The sequence below is a fragment of the Larus michahellis genome, chromosome 13 (genome assembly GCF_964199755.1).
Source record: "Larus michahellis chromosome 13, bLarMic1.1, whole genome shotgun sequence".
NCBI classification, from domain to species: domain Eukaryota; kingdom Metazoa; phylum Chordata; class Aves; order Charadriiformes; family Laridae; genus Larus; species Larus michahellis.
The window spans coordinates 6071885-6096197 of NC_133908.1; the positions used below are offsets into that span (position 1 = coordinate 6071885).

At 46.5% G+C, this 24313-nt stretch overlaps 1 protein-coding gene across 8 annotated transcripts in view; it reads left to right on the top strand.

Moving 5' to 3' along the window:
• Positions 1-24313, top strand: part of GGT1 (gamma-glutamyltransferase 1) — a 46384-nt gene that overhangs the window by 4024 nt on the left and 18047 nt on the right. For 2 of the 8 annotated variants that reach the window (XM_074606921.1, XM_074606926.1), the window contains exon 1: positions 7041-7220. The exons of 1 other annotated variant lie outside the window; for it this stretch is intronic. The gene's annotated coding sequence lies outside the window, so the exon portion shown is untranslated. Of the gene's footprint in view, positions 1-7040; positions 7336-8692; positions 9040-24313 lie in introns of those variants that run through there. 5 more of the 8 variants (XM_074606928.1, XM_074606927.1, XM_074606925.1 and 2 more) reach the window with 5 other exon arrangements.

The following is a 24313-nucleotide window of genomic DNA, read 5'->3' on the forward strand; positions in this document are numbered from 1 at the left end:
AAACTGCCTGGCTAAGAGCGATGGGTAAAGGTGTCAGTGGAGTGTTGCATGGTCGCCTTTCCCAGCTCTCTGGCAACTGGACAGGCTGCCTTAGATCTGTGCTTCTGCCTGCTCTGTTCTGTGAGCTGCTGCTGAAAGGAGGAGCAGCAATAGCAGGGCTTGTAACCACAGGATCAGTTTAACAGCTGAATGGCTTTGTATGGCTGCATTGTCTCACACCTTATCTCTGAGAGTCAGGAGAAGAAAACATAATCTGCAGTTTACTCTTAGGGGGGGATGAGACCGTGTGCATTGTTCCCAGGCGATGGGAGATGCAGGGCAAGCAAGTAGCTCAGAGGATGACACCGTTACCAGGATACCTTCTCCTCTGTGTGTAACTTGGAAGTATCCCACCACAGATCAAATCCTCTTAACAAACAAACAGTTGCGGAAGCAGTTTAGCTGTGAGCTTTAAAACTGGAAATACTACAACAGTGTGAATAATAGGAGCTAATGAGAAACACACCAATGCTTGATTTTACTGAAGGAGAATGGCTGGCTGGCAGCTCTTTGTAAACTAAGAGATGAACATTGCCCTATCAGTGTGAGCACTTTCAAAGGACACATGACAGCCAGTGGGTGTATTTCTATAGCTAAGAGCGTCAAGGTTTGCTGCATGTAGGGGGAGGAGGCAGGAGTCTGCTTGGGAAGAGTAGACTCTGTCAGAGACCTCTGGTCCTATGCAGCCCTAGGAGAGACTGAGCCAGTAGGTGAGGATGCAAGACCTGAAGGATATCAATCAACAGCAGTGTCCTCACCTTCCCTTTTCTCTTTGCTGTGGTGGCAAGGACACCTGAAAACTCTACAGGGAGACAGATCAGTTCGTGAGCTTTTTGGGTTGGACAGAGTGGGGTCTGCAGGGCCTCCCACAGTGACCACAAGCTGTGGTTTTGAGGCTTGGAAAGGGGATTCCTCCCCATCCCTGTGGATATATTAACACCTCTCAGAAGGATATTAACTGGCTTCTAACCTCGGCACAGATGTATATGGTGCTGCCAACTGCAACTAGCTGGGTGCAGCAAGGCTGAGTTAGAGTTTTACCAAAAATCTCTCCTAAGATAAGAAACAGGAAAAATAAAAAGCAGAGATCCTCTCTAGATTCACTCAAATTCTGTGCTGTGAGCACATCTCCTTGTTGTCATCCCAATGCCCAGTAATGGGAATGTTCCCAGCTCCTGGCCTTTTGGGCAAGGAGGAGAGCTCAGGTCAGTGTCAGGAACAGAAGCGCAACTGTACTGGATCAGACGCCAGGTCTCTTTCCCCGGGGATCCTGAATTGGCAGTGGTTAATAGAGGATGCCTAGCGAGGAGCATAAGAAAGGGAGACACAGGTTGATGTGTTCCTGAATACCCTCCTCACTATCAGCCATCTGTAGTTTGGGAATTTCCTGCATTTTATAGTCCTTTACAGGTGTTTCCTAAACCTTTTCTGAGCCTGAGCGAATTTTGGGCATCCACAGCATCTTATGGCAGTGAGTTCCACTGTTCAGCTATGTGTTGTGTGAATAAATATTTACTTTGTTCTGAATCTGTCACTTACCGTTTTCATTTGATGTTTTGTAGGTTAAATATTGGAAGAGGCAGCAGGCAGTCATTACCTATTCATTTTCTCTAAGCTGCTCTTGAATGACAGACCTCTGCTGTGTCCCTGTCAGGTGTCCTTTTTCCAGGTTGAAGAGTCTTGGTCTTGTGGCCATTTCAGACCTTAGATCATCCTTAACTAGCTCCCTGCCCCTCCTCTAGTCCTGCTGTAGCCTCTAGCCAACTGGCACAACAGCCATGGGGATGCAGGTGCACCCTGGAGCTATCTGATAGCACGGTGAGGTTCGCAGTTTTGCTCTGTCTCCTAGCACTCACTTCGCTTTTTTGATTGCTTTTGAGCCGTGGGCTGATGCTTTCATTGAACACGCTCCTGGCTTGCTCTTGCCATCGCACAGCATACTAGCCCCCTGTGACTTGGTTTGCCCCTCAGTAGACTGGGGAAGGGGTAGTAATTGCTCAGCCCTTACAAATTCACACTGGCAGTTGTGGGCAGAGGTTGCCAGGGCCCCTTTCATTTTTGTATTGTCTCTTCCCTATAGGTCCTGTGGCATATGTAGTGCTAGACTGGGAGATGGGGCGCATGTACTGTGGCTGGGAAGGCTGTGGCTTCCTCCCTGACACAACTGGAGGTTTGGTTGAGTTTGCGCTGTATAATGTGCCTCTGCCCTGTTCAGGCAGCGCTCAGCACCATAGCACTCCCTGCAGAGGCTGCAGAGCTGGATGGCTGCAAGCAGAGCTCGTGCCACAGCCCTTTTCCTTGAAATACCCCGTGGTGCTCACAGTGTGACTGCAATTCCAATTGCCCCTGCCTGGGAGGAACCAGGTGTACACACACTCACTGAGGCTGTTCTGATCTGTATGCTGGTCAAGCTGGATTCAAATGACAATCCTAATTTTTTTTTGCCTTGTATATGATGAACGTTACATTTTTGACAGTTGTTGCTGGGAAATTTAATTGATTAATTTAGCATTTAAGAAGGGAAAGAGGATTAAGGCGGTGGTGAGGCTGTGCTGCCAGACACTGCATTGACTGCCTCACACTTTCACAGCTTCATCTTTTGTTTGCCTGCAAACCAGCTTGTCTGAACTCACAAGTTGTTATTTCTTGTGACTCTGAGCTTGTTGTCAAGATCCCTCAAAGCCAAGCCTCCTGCAGGGAAGGGAGCTGTAGCCCTGGAGAGATATGTGCAAAGACCTAGTCCAAGCTCCAGGTTTAATTCATTAACATCTTGGGGCAAAAGTACTTGCTGTTTGCCCATGATCTGTCCAAGGGGAAATGTATGTGGGGAGCTTCATCTGTAAACATCTGTAAACTCATGTAAATAAAGCAGCACAGACCTGGAGAAGGTCCACCTGTCCATGACAGTGCATTTTCGGGGAAGAAAGCCCCTTAATGGTTGTGCAGAGTACATGGAGGTGGGGAGATAAAAGATGGACGCAGCATCATTTGGACTGTGGTCTTTGGGAGTTCCCGCAGTGTCAGTGCTGGCAGTAGCAACTGCAGGCCAGGTACTGCTGAGACTTCGCACTTGATGGAGGAATGGTAGCAATATCCCATGTAATATTAATTAGATCTTAAGCCTTTGCTTTTGCAGCTGAGGCTCTCTTTGCAGCCCATGAGGCTGCTTGGTGGTGTTGTGCATCCGAGGCATGCATCTGTGCAGTGATGGGGTTTAGAAATGACAGAGTTCTGCTAAGTAATTACGGACACCGGGCTGCTCATTATTGTGAAAATTAATCAAGTTCTAGCAGGGCCCATAAAAGCAGATTTGTTGGCCTGTATATTGCCTCCATAGAGAATCTTAACGACTTGTGATGTTGTGGTCAGAGTTAAATTGGACAACGTTGCTGCAAGCACAGGGAAGGTCACTAGTCCTCTCCAGTGACACATGGAATTGACTTCTTAGCACGGGAGAATTCTGAGCTTCCATTACGTTCGTGATGAATTAATTAGGTATCTGAGGTATATGGAGGATTTCTGTTACCTCCACTCTGGAAGCATGCTGCACCCATTTCATTTAGATTAATCTTGATTAAATTAGGCTGGACTGTACATCTGGATGCTGTGAGGTTTGGACACACAGCCTTGCGCTGAACTGCTGCAGTGGCTGTAGTGCTTGGCAAAAAGGCAGAGCAAGCAGCTCTGAGGGCATCACCAGAGATACCCGTCACAGCTCTGGAAGCATTTGCGGCCAGCCAGGCTCTGCACAAAGGCCTTACCCTTCCCGTCCTGTCCCACTCAGGAAGCGTATCACACACCCCCAGTGTGGGGTATTTCTTCCAGCCCTGTGTGGGCTTTCTAAGGAAGGTGATGGGAAGCCCTGACTCTTCCTACATTCTACCCTAGGCTCGCACTTCCCTGCTCTTTCTTTCCACCTTCTCTACTTCTCCATTGCTGCCTAGTCCTGTGCGTGCTTTCCAGACACCTTTCCTGTCCTCCCCAGCTGCCTGCTTTCCCCTGGCAGACCCACAAGAAGCCCCACAGAAAGGGAAGGGAGAGTCACTGGGACCGGCAGGAGGCCTTTTGAGGCAACAGTGCAAGGTCTCCTTTGTAACACCTTGTGCTTTTGATCAGCCTGTAAAGGGAGGCAGTAAAGTTTAAAAACAAAACAAAACAAAAAAACAAAAAAAGGCAGAGCAAATGCAGTTAATGAAGCAAATGCTGTGAAGCGGCACGTCCAGGGGCAGTCTGTGGTCCCAGGGGGCTGCTTTGCTGTTCAGACACCTGTCTTTGGGACATAGCGGTGGCTGCTTGCCTGCTGATGCTTTCACAAGGCTGATGAGAGGTGTAGGGGAAGGTCCTGGGATCTCTCCAGGTATTACCATACCTTAGACCATTTGAGAGGCTGATCTAAGACAGGAGAAACAGTGGAGGAAAGCCTCGCAAGGACTTAAAATGCACCTTGCCATGGGGATCTCGCATTTCCAGCCTTTAAGAGGCGGAAACACATGATCTTATAATATGTCCCTCTGGGATCCCTTTTTTGTGTGTCTCGTATTTCTAAAGAGCTTTTAGAAAACTTGGCTTAGAAGAGACCTCCGCAGTTTAAGGCTATGGGCTGGAGTTACAGTTTCATAAAAGAATTAAACCACCTTAAGCCCATACATGAGAGGCAGAAGGCAGCACCTGGTGCTGCTAAGCTTCTTTTGGAGCTTGAAACCACTAAGTGCACAGATTATATCGGCTCTAAGCATCTTAGCAGCAGTGCTAAACCGCCGAGAGCAGCCACAGGCCTCCAGGGGCTGGAGGCCAGACAGCCAAACTGTGGAGGTCTGATCTGAGCAGGCACAGTGCATGGAAATGCTGGCGGCTGGTTTGAGTGCTGTCTGCATGGGAAGCTCCGTGGCTCTGGCAGAGTGAAGCAAGTCCAGCCATCAGGGTGCCACATAAGATGTCTGTCTGCTGTGGAGGATGACACCACTGACTAAAACTTTCATGTTCCCCACAGACCTCAGCACTTTTTAAAACAGTTTTAAAGGCTTGTTTACAGTTCCTGATAGGCCTGGAAAAGTGACCAGCTGTTATTATTTCTTTCTAGCTTGACTAGTTTTTCTCCGTCTATATCCAAAGATAAAAAGACATCTCTCAGCTGAAAAATGCCAAGTACTTGAAGAGTCATAGAAGAGTACAAGAAGCAGGGCTTGAGGTGGCAATTGGAGCATAAAAACCTTTTCTGAAGCACCTCCTCCTCTGCCCAGAAAGCTTTCACAGCCAGGTTGTTACACACCAGCGACACGGCATTTAGACTTAGCTAGGTGATCAGAAGCAGGTGTCTAAGTCTGTTGGTGAAAGCCCAATGTTGAAGGGGCTTCTCTGGCTGTTCTGTACTGCTCAGCCAGCCTCTGGACGCTGGACTGGAGCTGCCCCCTGAACCTAGCATGAATGTCCCTCCAGCTTGTGCCCAGGTCACCAGTGTCACCCTCTCCAGCCATTGAAAGATAAGAGCCACTGAGCCAAACTGACCTACTGCCCTGTTTACACTATCAAAGAATTTGGATCTTACACTGCTGGCATCTGATTTATGTTTTGTCCCTCACCTAAGACACCCTGAGGGATTTACCCTGTGGAGTTTAAGCTTAGGTGATCCCTAGACCCACCTGAGTCTGCAGGGCAGTGCCATGAGCAGACAGACGGGAAAGGGTAATGCTGCCCGCCTTGATCTTTTCCAGGGGCCTGGGGCATAGCGTGTCCACTGCTGCTCCCTTCAGCAAACAGGCTTTTCCCAGGAGTCTTGTCTGTGTCATTAATACCTGGCACCATTGAGCTGCTCAGCACAAAGGCTCTTTTGGGCTTTGCCAGGTTCAGGTTTGGTTTGGATAGCACCCATGTGTGACACTTCTGTCTCAGGCACAAAGCTTGCTGCTCACCTCGGTGCCGTCTTTGCACACACTGTCCCTTGTGCGGTGCTACGGATGGAGCCTTTCCAGTCAGGCTGTCAGAGCCTATGATCTTCACCAGGTGCATTAACTGTGTTAACCTTTGAAGTAAAGTGAATTTCTTATGTCAGAAAAGCAGACGCCATATACAGCCTTCCACCTTCCCCTACTTTTTTTCTCACCATAAAAAATTCTTTGGCCTTTTCTGTGCTTACTGCAGCAGTTTTGTGTGGCTTAGCCCATGTTTGCCTCATCGCGTCAGTCCACACAGTTCATTTGTAAGGAATTTCATCCACGCCTTAAAGAAATTGAGGAAGATGAGGTTGGGAAGGCTTTAGGGCACAGGTCCTGCCTCAGTGATTGCAGGTAGCAGTGCTGAAAAAGAAGAAAACCAGAAGGAAAAGTGAGCTGCTTTAGAGGAGCTACCTTGTGAAAGATGATTTTAAGAGCAGTGACCAAGTGATTCCCTTCTTTGCACCATCATCCCACAGGGTAAAGGACAGGTCCCGGGTGCCATTCCCCAGACCTACCCTGAACCCTGAGGGGCCGCTGACAAGGTATCTGACCCCCAGCATCCCCTCCCTGTGCTCCCTGGTGTCAGGTGCTATTTATTATCCTGCAGGCTGACACCTATGGTGCAGCCTCACAGCAATACAGGACAGTCGGCCCTAGGGAAGATTTCCCCCCTCTTTTTGATGCATTTCAAGCCAAATTTAGGGCTGCTTCATGAACAAGGTGTTTGTGTGCCCAATGCAGCGAGCCTGTGCTTCATAAGGAATAGCAGATCATGTCCAGGAGGCAGGGGCATGGTCACAGGCCATGGACCTTGCAGGGCCATCCAGCTTTAGCACAGCACAGGCGACCCTTTGGTTGGACAGGACAGGATGGGATGCTGAGGGGATGCAGCAGGGCAGTGCCAAGGGGGGCAGCCCATGGAGGGGATACACCCGTGGGATGCTGCTGCTGGCCGCGCATCCCCCATAGCAGCTGCCTCCTTTGGACAACTGGCAGACCCCCTTGTCCGAAATGCCGCAGATCGCAGGCTGGCTACCTTTGAATTCCCTCCCATCTGTGCCATCTAGTGCCCAGTACAAGAACTGGGACTGACCCAGCCTCTCACCCACAGGGGAACAGCCCGGCTGCTCTGGAGAAGAGGCTCTCCCTTCCCTGGGCCAGGCGCCAAGCCCTGGGCCAGGCAGGGATGTGCTGGGAGGACCCCTGAAATGCCGCACCGCCTGCATGGAAAATCCCACTTAGCTCCAGGTAGGATCGCAGCGCGCAGGTGTGTCTGTGGGGCGGATGGAGCGGGGAGAGTGACTCTGTTCAGAGGCTGGAGGTGAGATGAGGCTGGGCAATATTTCGCTGCCAGAGGCTCCAGGTAGGGAGAGGAAGGCTTGAAGCTCTCGGGAACCTTGCCTTTGCTTTTCAGGTGTTGTGTTCCCGTGGCATGCTCTGACGCTGCACACGTGTTTTAAGGGATGAAAATACCGACTTCTGTCAGAACTGGAATTCTCCTATTTGGACAGATTTCAATGCTATTCCAAGGCGAGCTACAGTTAGCTTTACTTAAGTGAACACCCTAGACTGTAAAACACTGTTTTTCAATATGCTATGGGTTGTTAGGCATAATCTTTGTTTTACGCCGTTTCTTAGGTAAGTTGCTTGTACTAAGTTATTATTTTTTCAAAAAACTTCTATAGCTGTAGCTTGGTTTGCCAGCTTTGATTCTTAACACTGCCTCTGTCCTCTTTATCCTTTTCAAAGGAATACTTTTCCTCTTTACAGACCCAGTTTCATTTATAAGCTCTAAATAAGAGGGGACAAATTAGGAGGTAACAAATTCTTGCTTCCTTCTTGCTGCGTTTTTTTCACAAATCTGTATGAGAGATTTAATGGTGGTGAAAAAAGCTAACTCAAACCCATCAGTATATATCTATCCTTCATATTGGTTTATGACAGCCAGGCATTACATGTTTCTCTGCATTGAATTTCATCTACTCTTATTTGCCCTTTTCACAGATGTTTTCAAGTTCTTCCACAAGGTCTTTGAAATTTTCCTGATGCCCTTTGCTAGCTTCATACACTAACTTCTGCCATTTCATTACTGGGACACAAGTAAATACATTGAACATGCTGCCTCTGGCATTCATAGGGCATCCCACTCAGCTTTTTCCACAGGAAGTTTTGATCATTTGTTCTTCACTTGTAACTTATATTGGATTTAAAATGATTATCTGATACCTGCTTCACAGAACTTCTTATTAGCGACTTCAGGGAGTTAGTAGTAAAATCATTCAAGGAGCAGATGAACATATTCTTTTTCTCAGGATCACATCCAGGAGTCTGTGAGCTCTGCTCCTCTTTGCTTGTGAGCTGTATCTGCTTGTTTGCTCCTCATGAAGCTCTGCAGGTTTGCCTCTCTGGGATACGTTGCACAAGCATGTCATGCTGTTTCTGAAATGTAAATTTTCCTGCTCATTTTTTCCTTGGTACTTAAAGAAGCCTGATTGCCTAGGAAGTCTCAGTAGCCTTTTCAAATGTGAAAAAGTAGAATTGCCCCTTAGCATCTGATAGGTAACTGGCTGTAGTGATAGCTCAGTGGTTTTGGAGCTGGCATGCTCAGAGCTTTCCTGGGGCTGCTATTGATCTTGGCACTTTATTGCTTTTGAAGGGGCTGATCTTTGAAACCAGGGCTCCAGGAAGCCATTTAAGGATGTGTTTGCATCCTGCTGAGCACTGAAACTGTGAGGATTTCAGTGGGAAGGAAACTCATCTTGGAACAGATGCAGTGTTTATCTGCTTTCCCTAATTAGCGCTCCATCTTCCTGGAGGTGATATTCTCCAAAGCATCCCCTCAGCAGTGGGAGGCCAGTGCTGGTGTCAAGCCCCCATTGCCCAAAGCTTAATTGGTCTCAGCTGTGCAGCGGAGAGCTGTATTTCCGAGGTGCCTGAGCTCAGGACAGGTGTTTTGCTGTTTTGCTGTGCTGCCGGCGTGGCTGTTTGCACACCTGCAGTTGCTCTTCCGAGACCGAGCGGTGCAGAGGCAGGGTTTGTTCTCCAGCGAGCTCCCAGCTTCTCACAGGTCTGTAAGCTCCTTTATTGCTGTCTCTCAGTTCTTTGGGGACTTGTAGTCTCTAGGGCCTCACGCCTTCCCCTATGTAGTTTGCTCCCAAGTGTGTTGGTGTGCCACAGTCTACACAGGCTTTAAAGTGTTTGTGTGAGCTGGGTGCCAGCAAGACTCCTTTCTGCAGTTTGTCCCCAGAGCCCCTTAATTAACAGGTAAGCCCAAAATCTGTTTTACATGCAAGGAAGTGGAGGCTCAGACATGCAATGTGATTTATTGCAATCATTTAGCAGCAGAAACAGGAGTGAACCCCCTTTCACTCCCCAAGCCTCAGCGCCATAACCCCAAGGCCGCTTGTTTCCCTTCACCCAGCCCCTGCCCATGCAGCAGAGTCAATGTGGGTGCCCAGGTGTAACCTGGGGAGGTTTGGTCCAGGGGACTCCTTCCCTATGCTGAGGAGGTGTTTGGCCTCACATGCATTATCTTCCACTGTGGCACGGCAGTGCTTGGGTATCACAGGGGGCCAAGACCTGGGCAGGACTGAGCTCGTGGTGGTGGCTGGGCCTGGCTCTGGCCAGCCCGTCTGGTTAGAGCGGTGCAGGGAAGGGGTTGTGTGACAGCTGGGCTCCCGGCTCCCCAAACATGCATCCCAGCTTTAATTACAGTGACATTGCTGCCTGGTGTAATTAGCAGTTGAGAAACTCTGAGTATGATTTTAATAAGCTGAGAGTAGTGCAATTTGTCTTTTCTATAAGAGATGCTTTGCAAACAAAAACTGTAATTAAAAAGCATGCACAGAGGGCAAACAGCGACTGTGCAGTGGGTGCGTTAGTACTGTGTGTGCAGCATGTCTGGCACATGGCCTGACCTGGCACAGGGGTCCCTCTTTGAGGCAGTCTTCATGATGGGATTCCTAGGGGACCAACATGTGAAAACTGGAGGATTTGGCTCAATTGTGGGTTTTACAAAAGGTTCTTCCCAGTCTCCGCAGCTCTCCTTTGATATGATGTTGTTCCTTGATAAGGATGAGTCTCCTGGGTGTCATTCCCCCCACTGCTTTTCATTCCTGTCGCCATTGTGTTTTTGTGCTCTCCCTCACAAGCCCAAATTAGCTTGAGGCTGGTGGGCTCTCTGTGGCGGAGGCCAGCGAGGCAGCCGGGGTGGCGTGGGGGGAGGCAGGAAGCCCTTTCAAGAGCAGCCAGCGTTTCTGGTAGCCTCAGATCTGAACAGCTGGACTGAGCCCTGGACTCTGCCTCTCTCCTCCGCTCCTTCCTGCTCTCTTAAAAAAAAAAAAGTCTCTTTTATCTAGTCTCTTGTCTCTGCACAGCCTTGCCCTGCTGGAGTTCAAAGTTGATTTCTGGCCATAGGATCACTCCTGGGTGAGCAGCCCCTTGCATCCCCAAGGTCTGTTTCCCCCAGACACCCATTACACACCAGGGCTGACCTCACCTGCAAATCATCCCTCTTCCCCAGTGCTGCAAGGCAACTGTGCAGGGGACAAGAGGGGAAACAGAGGCACAACTGGTATCAAAAAATGGTTATACCATCTCCTCAGGCATCAGAGGGCCAGAGTTGGGGACGTACACCTGACATCTAGGGGAGGAATAAGGGTGGGGATATTGCCCCAGCCTGTGGGAAGCCCCTTTGCCTCCATCTGCAGGGGACCATGAGGGACTTTCCCAGCGGAGGCCACTTGCCCCCCTGCAAATGTCCATCTGTGCCTGATGACAGTCTCTGCTGCAGCTATCATAGTTCAGGGGTTGCCTATGTTTGTGGTGCCCCTCGTCCCGATTTGTGGGAGATCTCCTGATCGTTGAGAGTGCAGAGCCAGAGAAGTTTCTGTGACTTTCCATCCATTGCCACTTCTCCCTGCCTGGGAGCAGTCATCAGGGGTCCCAGGTGGATGAGGGTGGGTGTTATAAGCAGGTTGCTCACTCATATCCCTTTGTGCTGTGCAACGCAGGTGTGACTGGCCTGCTGCCTGCTCTGCCAGCTCATTGCAGCCCTGGCACATTGGGAAAACAAACAAAGCCTTCCCCAGAGACTGGGTTGGAATGTGGTAAAGGGACCTGTGATTCCCACTGGCAGTGGAAATGGCAGCAGGTGTGGGCTCAGCAGATGGGGAAAACATCCAGCATCTGCCCCATCCTAACACAGAGAGGCTGTGGAGCAAACGCAGAGCAGCCCACCCGTGCGGGATGGAGGGGCTGAGCTGAGAGGGCTGAGCTCCTGTGCAGGCTTCGTCGCTGTGTGGTGCTGTGTGTCCAGCCTCTGTGGCATGTGTACTCCTCCCAGGGTTATGGCAAGCGGGTCTTCCCAGGAGCCATGCTGGTACAGCCTCTGCCCTCCGGCCCAGCCAGCCCATTCACAATTTCCAAGATAGGTGTGTTCATCCCAGAGGTGGGTTTTCCCTCTGGAGCCTGGGGGAGGTGTAATTGGAAAGTATGTAGCCCCTGCACACTCAGGGCAAATTCGCACTGTATCTAAAGCCTTGTCAGTGATCCAGTGAAAATTCTTCCCATGCAGCACCTGAACAGCCATCAGTGGCTCTCTGCTCCTGCAGCACCCTCAGAGATGGGTTGATTTCCACCACCACATCAGCTGAGCGGCCCCACAGTGTGCAGTGGTGGCGGCAGGCACCAAGAGGCCTGGGGATGCGGGTTGACAAGTAGGGATAGCAGATGTGGGGATGGCTGCACTGCTCCTTGCCTCTGCTGCTTTGCCCTGTCCCTCTCTGAGAGGTTGCAGCCCTGACCCTGCTATGAGGCAGGAGCTGCTAAATGGTCTGGTTGAAAACTTGCCATACTAACGTAACTCAGGACTGATTCTGGCTTACCAGGATGTGCTGAATTTTATGCTGAGAGTTTCATTTGTTGCTCCAAGAGCAGTAGAGCTGATCCTGCAGCAGAAACTGCTGAGAAAGGGACAAGAAGTTGTGTGGCTTCCTGAGAAACATGGCTCTCGTGGCAAAGTTTGGGTGGGCTGCACACACAGATCTCTGTGGGGCTGAGCCTCGGGTGAGTGTTCGTTCATGTCCAGGAATAACTTCTGAGCCTCACGTCTCCAAGTCCCACTGGTTCTTAGGCATAATGGAAAAAAGATTTGTGGAGGTCTGTAGAGTGGACCTTGGCTCTTCCTGGGAAAAGTCCTTGTTCCTCTGGTTTTAGGGCCCTCTTGCTTTGGTTAGACTTTAACAGCAATTAGTCACCCAACAACTTTTTATAATAATCCCCAAGTTTTCCATTAAGTAGCAAACACTTTGAACTTCTCCCCAGCTCCTCTGCTGCAATCTAATCTGCTGTCATTTTTCACAAGGAGATGGTGCTACCTTCATGTTTTATTCATTTTCTGTTTACAGTTGGGGGGGGGGGCAAAGCCATGAGAAACAGTGAAAACAACAGCTGGCGGAGCTCCAGGCACTGTGCAGTTAAATCGTTGTCAGCCTCTGCACTTGTCCCTTCCAACTGTATCTGGATTTACTGTATATATCAGACCCATGACAGGGAGGAGAGGTGACGTCTAGCAACATGCTTGAAAGAATCTGAGGGGAAGGTTCCTTATTCCAGCCTGGGCACTGACCTGCTCTGGAGCCCTGGGCCAGATTGTCTGTGTTGCCCTGTCTCTAAAGTGGGGATATGAATGCTTTTCACGTGTTGGTCTGTAAGACTCCCTGACCCTGATAGTAGCTTAAAAATGCTGTTAAGTAGTAACGAATTTTGTGGTGATGATGATAAGAATTTGGCAATCTGGACAGGTTATGGAGTTTGTAGGGGCGGTGAGTACTGGAGGTTGCTATTTGGTAGGCAGCTTTATGCAGTCTCCCCTGGGTCTTTCTCTCTCTTACCATAAGTATCAGTGGAGAAATAGGGGAAGGGACCTATTATGACTCTGTTCTTCCTCTTTGTGCTTACGATTTGATTAGAGCTCACTCTGCCACCCACCTGGTGTGTTTAGGCTGTCTCCAAACTGTCCTGTAAAAGACATGCTGCACCTTGAGCAAATAAAGGAGCTTTCCTTGGGGTGGATGGGGTCTGCTGCAGTTGTGGTCATACTGAAAAATGCCTGCCAGGCGTGAAGATTTCTCCTTTGGATAAGGATATCAGAACAATTCAATGTTAATTGTTTCTGGTTTCATCCTGACAGGTCCAAAGCCAGGCCCCCTCCAAAGCAACAGAACAAGAGGAAGTAGTTTACTGAGATCATGTTAGTGTAATTTGCAGGGGAGTGCAAATATAGTGAGCAAATTTTACGTATGTGAGAGAAAGCTAGTTTGTCCTAGATCTGAAAAAAATTTCTTATGCAGCCTCCCTAGTAGTTAGAAGGGGATCTAACTCAGATACGTATCTGCTTTTGAGTCCCTTGACACTACCAAAGCTGGCCCATCCCTTAGGGTAAAATGAGATTCGGACCACGATTTGGTGTACAGGAACACTTCTGACAGTGCTTTAAATAGCTCCCTTACTTAGGCTGGCACAGTGTTACATGAAGAGGACAGGGGAGTTATCTGAATGAAAAACAACCTGGGAAGGCGAAAAAGTAAGATCATTCTCCAGTCCAGTTCACTATGCATTGCACAAGCAGCTCTGCTTGCAAGCGTCATTCCCACATCTCCCTTCCCCACCCAAGCCTAAGAACTAGCCATGGAGGTTCCTGTCTGTGCGGGATTTTGATTCTATGAGCTGGTGGCATTTATCTGGCTGCTGTCACATGATCTTGCAGATCTTGGTGCCATTGCTGGTAGGTGACAGTAACTCTATGAATTCCATTTTGTGAAAGCCTGTGCTGGCTCCTGCCTTTTCCACTTGCCTCAGCTGAGAAGACATGCGCATCTTCTGTTAGACTTGGCATCTCCTTTATACAGCTATTCCAGAGATACTTGACCAGTAATTGATATGCTCTGAATCAGTCAAACCTTATCCTAATGTATGACACGGCTTTTCACGGTCAAACAAGCCCTTCAGTGAAAGATCAACAAAACTATCATGAAGGAAGTTGGAAATGAATTATTTTCCCTTTGGAGAGCAACGGTACATCCTTGAGAGATTTCCTCTCCATTCACAGGCTACAAGACTTCCTCTAATGGAGAAGGGCAGGATGTGCCTCTCAAGAGCTTCCCAGGTCAGTGTCCAGGACACCACCTTTTATGGGATGTGTGTTCCTTCTCCTCCACAGAGCTCCCAGCCTCGGTGGCCATGGAGCTGGGCAGTACTCCAGCACCAGCTAACTTCGAAGAGAGAAGGAATGCCATTTTCACGAACAGGGTGGGTATGGGGGCAACAGTGCTCTAATGCAGAGGGTGTCCTTGCTGTCAGGGCTTGTGCTGAGGGCAAAACCAGCAACTGGCAGAGCATTGTTCAGTGCATGAAGAAAAGGAAAGAAACTACTTTGCCAGTACGGATTCACTCCTGGGACTACCCAACATCAAAGTATCGGCTCCATTCAATTCTGATCTTTCCTTACTCTCCACCCTCTATGCTGTTCCCTTTACCGTGAGAAAGTACGGCACGGAAAGTGTCTGACCACTCTGTTCTCAGCTTGCCCTGTGAGCCAGCAATTCTTTAGGGACAGGGAGGGGGAAGGGTGGCATGCCTTTACTGCTCAAAGATACGACTTCATTACATCACCCTCCCTTTCTGACCACTCCCATATATAAAGTCTTGCTACCACTCAGCTCTGTGTGACCAATCTTGCTTTTGAAAGGCTTCTGGGAACACTTGAAGAACAAGGGGCAAGAGAGCAAGGCAGAAGCACCTTCTTTTGGTGTCACCAGCTGAAGGTGAACTGCACCCAGGGAGAACAGAGCTTTTAAAGTAGTGAGTAAACATCATGATTTTATCTTATCTCCATATTTTGGTTGGATTGGGGTGTGAAATAGAGGAGTTGTTTCTTTGCCTTTATTACGTACCTTTCCAGCTCTTTAATCATACTTTATTAAAGTGTACCTTTGTTTCACAAGCCTTCAGGCTCATGTTTGAAGAGCAAGCGCTTCTCTTTTATAGGGATTGCCAGGTCTTGATCTACTGTGTTGACTTTGGATTCTCAGTTAAGGAAGAGCGGGTCACAGGCAGCAGGATCTCTGTCCAGGCAGTCTGAACAGCCACTGATTCACCTCTTAGGGGAGCTACTTAACACCACGGCTTGATAGCGTCAGCAGTATATGAACTGATGGTTTCAAGAGGAATTGAGTTTTCTGATGGAGGCTGAGATCAGAGAAAGGAGCTGGGAGTCTAGTGACCTGGGATCTCAGTCACTGGGGTCACTGGGCAAGATATTTCACCTCTGCATGGCCCATCCAACCCTTTGAAGGTACCCTATCTACCACCCAACTTGATGTTGGTCTTCACTCCTTATTGGGTTGAAAAGGTCTGTGGAAATGTTGGTATGTAGGGTCATAAGACGGAGTCACAACTTGACCTTGGTTTTGCATGTAGTACGAGTGGTATGGCACGCTGATAAGAGAAGTGCTACTTTAGCAATGTGACGGAGGAAAAACTCTTAAAACTACCTGAGACATCAGAGGTATACAAACACTGGAAGGCAAATTTTATGGGGTCCTAAAGATGATAAATTCTTACAGAAGTCAATGTCCTCCTGGCAAGTAGTCCTCTTCAGCCAAAGCTAGGTCTAAGGAGTGGGCTGAAATCCATAGATTTTGCATACCTTCTCTTTCCACATCATTCTGTGCTTCTAAGTGGTAATTTGGAAAATGCAGACCTTGTTGGGATGGGACATCAAGCACTGGCAGCAAGGGGGAAGGCCAGGAGGCAGAGGCAGAGCCAGAAAAGCTGCAGGGACAATGGGATGATGCTGGGAGTGTCTTCCAGAAGCAGAGTGGAAGGGCAGTGCTGTGGGAGAGAGCACAGCTCCTGATGCAGAGCAGGGAGAGCAGGCAGCAGAGCGTGTCTGGCGATTAGTCATGTATGGGGAAACTGGCCTATGAAGCAGAAAAAAAAGGTCCTGAAATAAACCAAGCAGGCTACATTTATTTCATTGTAAAGAAATTTCTGTTGCAAGGAACTATCAAGGGCAACTGTATTTGTGTGAGAAGGAACAGATTCTGCCCAGGAAAATTAATATTTAGACACATGAATGACCAGAAGAGCACCCAGGGGACTGTGTGCTCATTGCCAGAGCAAAAAAATGACCCTCTCCTACACATACTTGGAAAACAAATACCTGCTCCTGCTCTTGTGCTATGGTATGGTATCTCCATCTCATGTTGATTACTAAAACTGAAGCCAACGTCTCTGGTTAGCTCTCCAGTGGAAGAGGTATAGCATCCCGCACCGAAAATCCACTCAGTCCCAATATAACTGCTTTGTTTGTGCTGAAGCCCTTCTAACATGTCAAAGGTGGGCTCTCCAGGACCAGCGCTCTTCTCTTTAATCCAGCGCAAGGTTCTGGGCTGCATTTCCTGATCCAGCTGTCCAAAATGAGCAGGAGTCAGACCATGGCTACTTCAGGAGAGGCAAAGTTATTCAAACCAGCTCCATGGCAATTAGGACAGTCCTGATTTAGCAAAAGCAGGTGAATTTAAGCAGGTAGCTACAATTTTTTTTTCAGTTGGAAACTGAGCTCTTTTCCAAGTTCTTCTGAAGTCTGTGGAAATCTCTTCAGTGAATGCAGCCTTGAGTTCATTTATTACTTTGAAATCTAGGGGGTTTTTTTGTTTGTCTGGTTTTTCCTGTCCAAGTCCTCTATAGTCTATAAAATAAATAGTTACCTCCTATGTCAATAACATTAAATAAACCCTTCTGCAGAGCACTGAGAAAGTCCAGACTTCAACTGTGATCTGAGAGCTTCAATGTACCTGTGAAGGATAGGTCCAACTGCAGCAGTCAGGCTAAACTGCGGAAGCCTTTAGCCTTAAGAGTAGGTGTTGTTTGTTTGTTGCCCTTTAGTTTCCCCCTTTCCTACTCTTTAGTCTTTTTTTGTCCTCCTATCTGCCTCTTTCATTCCCTCTTCCTCTGTTTTTCCCTTCCACCAGTTTGGGTTTTCTTCTTTCCCCCATGTTATTCCCTCTTTTTCTCTCCACTTCTTCCTTCAGTAGCCCCCTCCCCTGTTTTATTCCAGGATGGTGAGATTGAGGGGAAGCTGTGTGGGACTGTGTTGCTGAGCTGCTGCAGGGGAAGGCAGCTCTGTTAGCTGCAAGAACACAGGCCCTTTACTGGCCTGGCAGAAAGGCTTTGCAAAGATAAGAGGTCTTCATAAAGCTGATAAATAAATGGTACAGGTTGGTGTAGGTTTTGGAAACTGTGGGGCTTGACATAAAATTTATGAGTAAAGACTCAGACTAGATAGCAGAAAGATAATAAATTGAGGAAAAGTGATAAAAAAGACAGACCTTGAACAGAGAACAGTCACCCTTTTCTGGAAGGGAGAAGTAGAATGTTTGCATTTATTGTCGGATAGGACTTGAAATGAGATAAGGTTTGATGAACTGGTCCTTGCTACCGTCATTATTCTCATTTTGGTGTACTGAGTTATTATAAAAAGTAATTTGAACAGAAAATAAGAAATAAGGGTTAACATCCTTTATTATCAAAATCAAGAAAGTGCTCTTACAAAACAGAATACCGCTAGTAAGCTGTTACTTTTTTCATGCATACGTCCTCTTTATCTGGCAGAAAAAGATCACATAAAATGTAAAAATAGCCTTTCAAGGTAAGCTCAGGAAATAGCTTTTTGCACTGACCCTTCTTATACCCTAAGCTATATAATCTACATATGCGTATACCTGTCATAATTAATTTGAGTATCTTATACCACTGTCTAATCATCATCTCCTTTAGATTTCTCTCTCTTCTACTTCTGGAATATCATTAGGATTATAACCACTGTAGAAGAATCAGAACCCATTGGGATCATAACAGTTTTATTAATATGCCAGCAGCATGAATCCTCAATGTCAGAAAACTACAACCTCAAAAAGCTTTATCAAAACTGTCCCCCTTTAAACACATCCCAGTGGTCTTTGTTAAAGGTAAATCACTGTTCTTTCTGCACAGCAATCAACAACGCCTCTGACCACCGAGGAGCCTCATCAGCTGTCACACCAAAACAGTCCCAGTAACACTACTTCAGCTACCTGTGTGGGTAGAAGAGTATAACCAGAACTGGACCGTGTCGCTGGCAAGAAAGGGTTAATAAACCACCCCATTTACCAGTTATCTTTCATTTTGCTTACCTTTGCCCCAGGGAGGAGTGTGCACCTGAGGATGATTATGGGAAGTCAGACTTCATGAAATGAGAACATGTGGGTTTAGAGGGTTCCTCCTCTTTGAGCAGGTGCATTATAGCGGAAGCAACTCTCACTGGAGGGGAAGGAGGTGCTTTGGTTGTGGACAAACCTCTGTGTATTTAGTTTCAACTCTGAAAGTCTCCCTTAGTGACTTGTTTTCCAGAGCTTTCTCCACAGTGATCTCTTGTTTGCATCAGTGTTTCTTATGTGGTGTTCAACTTAAATTAGGACTGCCTGCTACCCCTGCAGCTGGTACTTAACTTCTACTGGTTGCCTTAAACGTGAAAGAGTGGAGGGAGGGGTCAGAAAGGAAACTGTTATTTAGTGGCAAGAAGCCTCACGTGCTTATTAACATCTCTATGATACTGGGCTCTCAAGATACTATTTGATGCTTCTGTTCAGGCAGTATTGGATTGCAACATAGCTCTGTTAGAGGGGAATGACTTCCTCATGGAAAAAATGCCTGACCTGCAAAATGAGGACAGCTTGTAACAGCTTCTATTCCAATAATGCATTAGTTAAAACATCAGGAACTGGAGACCTTGGATTGATTGCATGTTCTGCCACAAAAAGGAGGAGCCTGAACAGTAGATATGATTGCGTGATCTGTGTTGTGTGAGTCGTTGCTGGTGTTGCTTCATGAAATTCCTATGGAAAAAAATCAATCCGGGGTGGGGGAAGAAGCAAAAAGGAAAACTACCCAGAAGTGGCTTCAGGTCACCTGTTGCTTTTCAGTATCTGCAAGCTCTATTACAAGAGCTGGGAAGGCATTGCTTCATATGCTGGCAGATATGAACTCCTTTAGAAGAAGGAACAAATGGAGATTTCACTCCATTGCTCATGTTTCAATGTAATGCTGCATGCCAATTTTTGTAGAATGTTAAAGATGACCATGCCATGAACATCACAAATGGAAAGAGGTGGCAAGCCCTGCAGGTACTTTTTTCTTTTTTTTTTTGCAATGGGTTGAGATGTTGAGATTAACAAGGCAGCAATGCACCTGTGTTAAACAAGGTGTTTCTGTCTGAGGTGTGGCTTTGCTGCTTGAGCCATGCAAGGCTGAGTTTAAACAGGACTATTATATAAATTCCTTGACCGTTCCCAAAGACTGTGTACAACTGAAATCAGGTAGTTGTGCACAGTGCAACCTGTACATAGCAACCTATTCATCTATCAGAACTAGAAATACTAACTTCAGGTTTCATAACTTTCTCTGACCCCATTCTCAACTCTACGTGTGCATAAGTGAAAGAGTAACTTGCTGAGGAGCATCCAACTTGTTCCAGCTCTGTGCTGGTAAGAACATGCCACGGATGAGACTGCATTGCCCTTGAAGAAGGACACAGGAATTTGCTTAATTTTGGTGTCTCACTGTTATAAAACTCACCTTTCAGCAAGTGGTGAAGAATAACGGTTGGATAATTATGATTTAGAACAGGGGTTTCTTACAGCTAGCAGCCTTTCAGTGTCACGTTGCACCCTCAGAGACAAATGTGGTGGCAGGGAGACACTCTTCTGACCTACTTCAGGGACATAGTTTCATAGTTTTTTAGCAACTTTGTAGTCCTAAAGTTGCTATTAAGTATAAAACCTAGTACCAATCACACTTATGGGGTTAGTAAATTAAGAAAAGGGTTCGGTTCAGCAGATTGCATCTTAAATTCCCCTATAAAATATTCATCGTCTAGTATTAAAGGTGTGACAGACTGCAAGGGCAGTTCAGTTCATTTGGGGCAGAGGGCAGATATCTTTTCACACTGTCTGCTTTTTCAGAGGATAGTTGTTTTGGAACAGCTCCCATCACAATCTTTTCTATGGAACATCACGGGTCTCACATCAATAAATTAGATACAGTGAGAGTGGTATGTGTTAGTAACTGAATAAGGCCTGGACTCGGAATGTGTGTTTCAGACTGGACAGTAGAAACAGCAGATACATAAAATACTTCTGAGCCTGCAGAATATTTTCTGTGCCAGTATGTACTTTCCAAAAAGTTTCCATTTTTGCTCAAGATCTCTTGGACAATAGCAACATAATTGAAGGGACCTGCTCTCTTGATGCAATGTCTTGAAAGGGATATTTGAAAGTCCTTTTTGAAAGATGGGTGCATGATAAATCCCTTACAAATATGTCAAGGCTGGAATGCTCATGTTTTATAATACTGATTTTACCAAACGTAAATGTTACAGAACTCCATTTTGTTGCTGTTGCAGAAAAGAAGTAGTATTTTTAAGTAGAAGAAATATGGCTCATGTTCCCAAAAACTTTTACTCTTGGAGCCAGGACAAACTTTGTTAATGAGTCATTGTAGTATAGCTACCATCCTTCTGAAGTAAGTAAAGATCCAGTGTATCAAAGGTTGGAGTGGGGCAGAGGGACTGGACAGGTTTGGAATTGAGACATTAATCACTTGACTGACCCTGGTAGGTCAAAAAGATAGCATCTAGCAGTGCTGACTGGCATCCAGGCAGACTTTGCTTCATCCAGTGTTTACAGGACAGCCTTCTGGCTAAAAATCAGGCTAAGGACACAGGGGCTTAAATCCTTGCTGTGCCCAAGTTTCAGGCAAGCTGTGATTTGCCTGTGCTGCATTCTGGATGGGCATTCAGCTCTTGTGTTCAAAGCTGGGTCTGAGGTTTCTAGCAGGGGCATAAGCTTTAGTACCTGAGTCCAAAGGCAGTTCGTGCAGCTCATTACCTTGAGTCTGGGCTGCTGCTGGGGTTTATGCTACACTGTTCAACAGCAGGTGAGCTGTAACCTTTGAGCTGCAACTGTGCTTCTAGACTTGGCACAAGCAGACACATAGGATTGTTGCTTAAAAGCCTCAGTGAGGTTTAGTGACGGAGGGCAGGTTTCTTCATCCTTACCTTCCTGCTCTGCCATCCTCCCTGCCAGAGGGTGCTGCTGTGGGAGCAGGGGTAGCAAACAGGCATTGCATCTTCTCATTGCAACTGGAGTATTAATCCAAACTACAACCAATGACAATTAAAAGTAGTGTGTAGCTGTGATTGCTGAAGAACAATATGTGAGCTGATGAGGTGCCTTTGCATTGCAGGCAGTCACTCACGCTTGGCAGAGAGTTTATTCCCACCAAATGTAATCACAGCTGAATCTGTCAGGGTGTCTGGGTTTAAGCTGCAAGGTACAGACACAGCTAAAATCCAGTCTTTTTGAACCACAAGGGTGCCAGTTGGTTAGACAAGAGGGGTGTGAGGGTGGAGATGGGAGCACTTCTACTTAATATGATGACATATTTGCTCAGTTGTTTAATCAGAACTTAAGAGCTAGCGATGAGGTGTGGGAAAACTCATATTTGCACCATGTAGTAATTGAATCCAAGAACACAGAATGATTCTGCTGGTGATACACAACTGTTGTGGATGCTAAAATATGCACTTTAAAATGTGTGGGTTCTTGACTCTTCACCTAGTCAATGATTACTTATGCATTCCTCTGGTACTGTGAATTCAGACATAATGAGTTTCAATGGGTTAATCTCCAAGAGCAGAGCACTACAAATATCAAATAGTATAGTACGCTTCAGAGAGCTTTTAAGGGAAGATAAGTAGTTACTGCTACAAGGATGTATTGTCTCTAGAAAGGGGTTCGCTGCCTGAGAAGGATATTCAAAGGATATCAAGATATATCCTGTGCAAAAGGACAGGACAGACTTGCAAATACTCTAGAGAGGTAAGGGGGAATTAGAAATTACCTTCATTAAGCCATTCCACTGGAAATGCTTTGTGGGGTTTCTTATTCCGTGAAACACAGGACAATGTGATATTATTTTTTTTTAAATATATCAGATGAAAGCTTGCCAAAAGAGAATGATAGGACCTGACTAACCAGTCTGAATAAGCTCCGGTCTAATAAACAACTTCTAGTTTAATGGCCGAGGAGCATCTGAAAACATCTTTGGCAACAGTTGGGAGAATAGAACTATTAAGCATTTTGATTTTAAATTAGGATTGAATGTAACAGTGGTGTTCTCAATGAGTTTATAAAACTTCATTAAAACTTGCACTTTTGAGTTTGAGTTTGCTAGTCCTGGATTTCTGGGAGGTCCCCAACTAGAAAACACTGAGAAAACCATGTGAAATGTGGTATTCTGCATTTATTCCACCTTTCACTTCATAGTTTATGCTGAACTGTCTTAAAATAAAAAATGTTGCATTTGACACTGAATTTTCTGGAGGAAAACATGAAAGCTTTTTGGGGAAAAAAGTTGCTTCAAGAGGAAATCATTGTCTCTTTCTCAGTGAGTTCATAGTTTACTCTACATTGGACAGAATACTACATCCCAGTAGGCTTCAGAAAACCTAATGCCTGTGGAGGAGTTGCAAATCTTGATTACAGTAGCTCTCTTTGTGAACAGCATACCTGAAAGCCAGCTGGAACAGGGACTTTTCTCTCAGTTCTGTTCAGTGTCAGTTATCTCTGGCTTGGCATCACAGCAATGAGTAGCAACCACTGATCTGCACTGAGACCTCTCTCCTTAAAATTGATCTGTATGCACGTAAGCCCTCGATGCCAGGGCTTAACAAAGAGGGTGCTAAAGGCTTTTAACCTGCATCTGAGGGGAGGGAGGCGGTAAGTCACACACGGTGCAGGCCAGCTGGACAGGAACTGACATCGAGGGCCTAGCTACAAGGAAGGCTTTTAACTGAGTTGAATGGAGTTACTGCCTTTCTCCAGGGACTGCTCTGTCCCCATGCTCCAGGCAGGACCAGTGCCTAGATCTCAATTTGGAAGCCTCTTTGGGCTTCTTCATGGCTTGGCTGAACTCTGCTTTGGTTCCCCTGTCACTGATGGAGATGACTGCATAAGACTTCAACTTAAATATCTCGAGATGGGTAAGTACAAGAACTTCATAGTTTTAAGTTCCAGTTTAATACCAGAACGTATCTCCTATCTCATTGTGTGGCCTGGAATTGACTAGACTATGGACTGTGCTCATTTTGAATTCCAGATACTTCAATATTTGAGTCACAGTTTTCTATGTAAGAAATCTACATAAGACTTGAAATGGGAAATACTTCTTTAGATACAAGAGGTGGTTGTCAATAACTTGTTTAAAGTCTCCAGAAGGCATCATGTGGATAAGATAGAAATACTTATGGAAAAAATGCCTGCTAGTCACCACGAAGATCAGTACCTGATAGGAGATTCTGTCTGCCTGTGTGGTTGATAGCAGAGCCAGAGTCCTGTTGAGAGGCGTCCTGGTGACTGCTACTATAAGTCATAGTAAAAAGCCTGAGGGGAAAAAATATTTAGCACGTAAACTTGTAGATCGGAATCTCAAATGGCTTAAGTTCCTGTCTTATTGCAGTAACTGCAGGGCAAGGCTGCACGGAGAGGCTTATACGGGACCAGATCTTTGTGTGTTAGTACAGGACAGAAGGCACAAGAAAACAAACCCTTTTCTTTTGTGACTGCTCTCAAAAGGAGAGTGCTCAGGCAGTTTATGTGTTTCCTAACAAAGCCATAGAAGAGCAGGCATGAACATATCGCTAACAAAGTTACAGAGTTTTCTACCATTTGGGCTAACACAAACCTGTTAGTGGGTAGAAATATTGCATCTGAGCCATTCCAGTTCAGTCCAAGAATAAACGTATGTACAGCCTGTGCCAGCTCACCCACTGCTGCTTTGGGACTATTTGTGGTGAGATGCAAAGACCCCGTTGCAATTGGAGAGCCTATAACCTGGTGGGCAGGAAGCAGGTTTGATGTTTGTAACCTTTACACAATCCTAGTTGTGTAAGCTGTTTATCCCCTGGCCTTTGGGTAATTACAGCATATATTAGCCTGCCAGAACCTAAGAACTGTAGATTGAGTAATGAAGGAGTGATGATGGGGAATGGGCAACCTAAACTTTGGATTTGGCATGTGAGAAAGCATAACATGTCCTAGAGGGCATAACAATCGGGTTTAGTAGGAAAGGGGCAAAGACCCTACTTAGTTAGCCAGAGTCATGCTAAATCTTACAGAACTACTGGAAAACAGGTATATAAGCAGAGTACAAAATGGATAACTCAGAACAGCAAACAAATC